Source organism: Morone saxatilis, unplaced genomic scaffold (assembly GCF_004916995.1).
Source record: "Morone saxatilis isolate NCDOM2014 unplaced genomic scaffold, NCSU_SB_2.0 Contig17, whole genome shotgun sequence".
Lineage (NCBI taxonomy): Eukaryota > Metazoa > Chordata > Actinopteri > Moronidae > Morone > Morone saxatilis.
In genome coordinates this window covers 5,511,843-5,516,111 of record NW_023339729.1, presented here as the reverse complement: position 1 = coordinate 5,516,111, position 4,269 = coordinate 5,511,843, and positions in this window count along the sequence as shown.

The following is a 4,269-nucleotide window of genomic DNA, read 5'->3' as shown; positions in this document are numbered from 1 at the left end:
CAAGCCCTCAGTGCCTGTCAGCCTACTGCCTCCCCTTTGTGTGTGTGTGTGTGTGTGTGTGTGTGTGTGTGCGCGGGTGCTGGTGGTTTGGTTGTAAAGGCACGCGAGCATCTGTCGCCTCGTCTGTCCGTTCATTGTCACTTATTCAATTAGCAGCGATTTGGTGGATTCCATTCCAGAGGGGAGGAGCAGGACCACAGAGAAGATGGGAGTTTGCTTTCACTGCTGCTGGAGGGAGAAGTTGATACCACCCCCTGCACACGCACACACACACACACACACACGCACACACTACCACCCCCATCACAGCAATGATTGTTATTCATCCGAGTCTGTTCTTCCCTCTCCCTCTCTTCTTTGCTTTCATTAGAGGTCTATAGAGCTTTATTACTTTATGACTCGTTGGTCACCATTGTGTGTGTGTGTGTATCTGTGCGAGCAGACAAGAAAGAGCGCACTGCCTTGTTCTTGCTCACAGTGCATGTGGTGATCACACTCGGAGCGCAGCATATTGCAAGCGATGTCAACAGTTGGGTGACAAATTTATAGCCCAAGCAGAACTATGGGGCAAAGAAAGAATGTGTCTGGTCACCTTTAAAGTGGGCGCATTACTGCACTGCTCTGCCTGTCCCTCAGCCCAGCACCCAATGAAAAGAACAGGCTGTTATTACTTTTTTTTTTTTCACTGACTTATGCGGTAGGAGAGGTGTATAAAATATTCATACCTTTCCTCTGCAAGACCAGTACAAAGTGTCATTTTAACTCTGGTATGGTTATACTATATGGTTGACCAATGCATTTACTTTTCTGTTCTATTCTGCTCCTGTAGCCCATGGTGACTGGAAGTTTGTGAACTGCCAGTGCTTCGCTTTGAGTTTTGGCAGTTAAATTTCCCTATTAGAACTGGCTATTTTCTGTGTTGTCAAGTCAAATGAGAAACTCAGATTCTATTTTGTTCTATTCTACATTATTCTGTTGTAGTTTTTGGAATGGTGACTCTGGCATTTGTTTGCTTGACATGAAGGAGCAGTTTGGGTGTCTAATCATCCAGTCATTCTTTCCATGGCCTCATTCTCTCCCTCTGATTCATACCTAGCTGACTTTATGTGTACACACATGTGGAGCACACACGCACACACACACACACACACCCACACACACACTTTGTCTGACTGAATGGCAGTGACAGCGAGGTGCTTTGCCCCACCAAGACATGGCACAGAGAAACACAAAGGCTTCACAAGCAATCAGCACCACAGCACTCAGGACTGAATCTCTCTCTCTCTCTCTCTCTGGCTTTAAGTAAGACACAGCCTCACATTTAATAGGAAACCTTACAATTTCTTCAAAATTACTTTTATTCTTATAATTACAGTCATACATTAAAGGGCAATTATTATTTATATTTAGGTCTTGTGTTTGTGGTGGTCTATTGTTCAGCAGAGTAATTCCTGAGACTTAGACGGTGGCACTGCTACAACAAGGAAAATGAAATCCAAGTTGCAATAAACAGGAAGTATAATTTAAAAGAATAAGAGTTGGATGGGAAGATTGTTACCACTATCATATCTTTCCATTTAAATATGAAGCTACGTGCAGGACACGTGCAGGAGAAGGTCCATTGTGTTCTGTAATTGAACTGCCTCACTCAGATAGCAATTGCCTTGTGTCACTCTCTCCTTCCAAGCTCGGAGAAGAAAGAACGGTGGCTGCAGAACTCATGAAAAATGCGAACGTCCCTATATAGGGCCACAGTTTGGTTTGTCTGTTCTGGGCTACTGTAGAAACACAGTGGTTCAACATGGACTCCGTGGTGACCAGCGCCATCCGTAGATAAAAACGGCTCATTCTAAGGTAACAAAAACATAACAATTTTTAATTTCAGGTGATTATACACTAATAAAAACATACCTATGAATATTATATACCATTTCTGCCAACAGAACTTCCTAAATGTAAGCTACTGGACCTTCATTATTAGGCTTTAGAGGTGCTGGTAGGCAATTTTGCTACTGTTGGACAGATGCAAGCTAGCTTTTTTCCTCTGCTTCCAATCTTCATCATAAACTAAGCTGAGCTAAAATAACTGGCTGCTGGCTGTAGCCTCATTTTTATCATACATACTTGAGAGTGGTATCAATCTTCTTATCTAACTCTCAACAAGAAGTAAAATAAGATTTCAACAAAATGTCAAAATATTCTTTAAATTAATAAGCTATGGAGGTGCTGGTAGGCCTTTTTTTTCCTTTGGACAAAGCCAGGCTAGCTGTTTCCCTCTGTCTTCCAGTCTTTATGCTAAGCTCAAACAACCATCTCTTGTATGTAGCTTCATATCTAAAAGAAAGATATGAGAATGGTATCAATTTTCTCTTCTGTCAGCAAGAAAGCAAATTTTCCCAAATGTCGAACTAATCATTTAACTGTAGCTCTTCTTTGATACGAGCCACAGCATTCTGTGTATCTGACAAATCTGTGCCAACATCTCTACATCCTGTCATGCATCATCCCATGACTCCTGTAGTGGTTTTCTTGCTTGAAGTGGAAAATGTACTATTCTTTTGATGTGTTCATTTGAACACCATTAAACTCCACAAGCAATCAAGATGCTGTCTAATATCTGCAGACATGTCAATTGGATGCTTAGAGACATTTCCTTGACTCTTAAATTTTTTGGGAGATAAAAAACTCTTTATGAATGCAATTCAGTCAGGCAATATTGCAATTTATTAATTAGGAGGGCACTCGAGAGCCCTCAGCTCCATATCCTTTCTCTAATGCTTTGCAGGAGTCACCTTGAATTAATGGAGAAAACAGAGTTAGGGCCTATTAGTCTAATAGAGGAAATGCTATCACATGTAAGACACACCCACCCACCGGCCCCTGTGTGTGTGTATGTGTTAACGCACGTGTCTGCCCGAGAGTGTGTACCTTCTCGTGTCGATGGCCGCAAGCACGTGTTCGTGTGTTTGATTGACGTGTTGTTGATTTGTTGGGGACTGCCTTTTCCCTGGTACGATGTCTGTCTACAGCTGATGACTGACAGCTAATTTGTGGTCCAGAGATTAGTGTTTTAGAAAAGGAACTCTCTCGGAGACACGCCGAATCCAACCTGAATTGGTCCCATTTGGTGCCATTCCTTTGACATAACATGTGTGTCAGGCTGGTAATGAGGACGGGCCAAGCGTTTTTACCCACGAAGGCGGCTGCAGAACCCCCGAGATATCCGCTTTTTGAACGCACAGTGACAGCTGCCTTTTGAACATGTCACTAAACATGTGTGAACAATATCAGGACATTTGCATTAGCGCTAGTTAAGACTGCGAGCAAATCACTTTTGATTGATGCACGGACAAAGTTGTGCCTTTTTCTCTGTTGTGTGGTTTTGATTAAAAACTTGTAATGAGGTCGAGGTCACATGCGTGTTGCCACAGACAAAATCAAAAAGAGTTTTGCTGGTTTGGCCATCATGTTTGAATTAGGAAATGTTAGCTTGTAAGTAACAGTGTGTTAAAGAAGTAGAACAAATAGCGACATCAGCCGCAGAGCACACAGCCTAACTCAAACCAGAGATCACACACACAATGGCACACACGCACACACATATAAACACAACATAACTTGCTCCACAGACTTGCTGGCACACACCAGACTCTGATGGGTGTGGGTTCATATAGGAGGGAAGCAGAGAAAGTGCTTCAGCACCACCAGGTCTGTGTGACACAAAGCCCCCGTTGTTTCTCCTCAACACGAATCCTAACAACTTGGATTGATTAGAGGTAAGAGCATGAGCTGTAATAACACAGACCTATACTTAGGCTGCTCTGTTTAAAGCCCAGACATCCATAATACCTGTCTGTGTGCGTGCTCAAGTACGTGTGTGTGTGTGTGTCTGAGTTCCAAGTACGCGTGCACGCATGAGGTGATTTTCTGGCCAGGGGTTAGGCCTCACCAGAGTGTTACATGTTTTAAAGTGTCCCCCCCGGTGACCCACTTCCCCGGGTTGCAAACCCAGATTTACGTTTCCCGAGGTTCTGAGAAAAGCCTGCAGCTCTGGAAGTGGTGGTGGGGGTGGAAGGGGTTGAAGGAGCGAGGGAAAGAAGCAGGAGAAGGATGATGAAGCGGCGGGAGTGTGGAAAGGTGGAGGGAAAAGTTTAAATATGTTGGAGCTCGATAATAGTCTGGATGAAGGGAGGAAGACGTGGAGAAGTGGAGGGGAGGAGGGAGGAAGGGTCAAGGAGTGTAGAAAGTTGCTGCTCAAAGGGAGGGGGG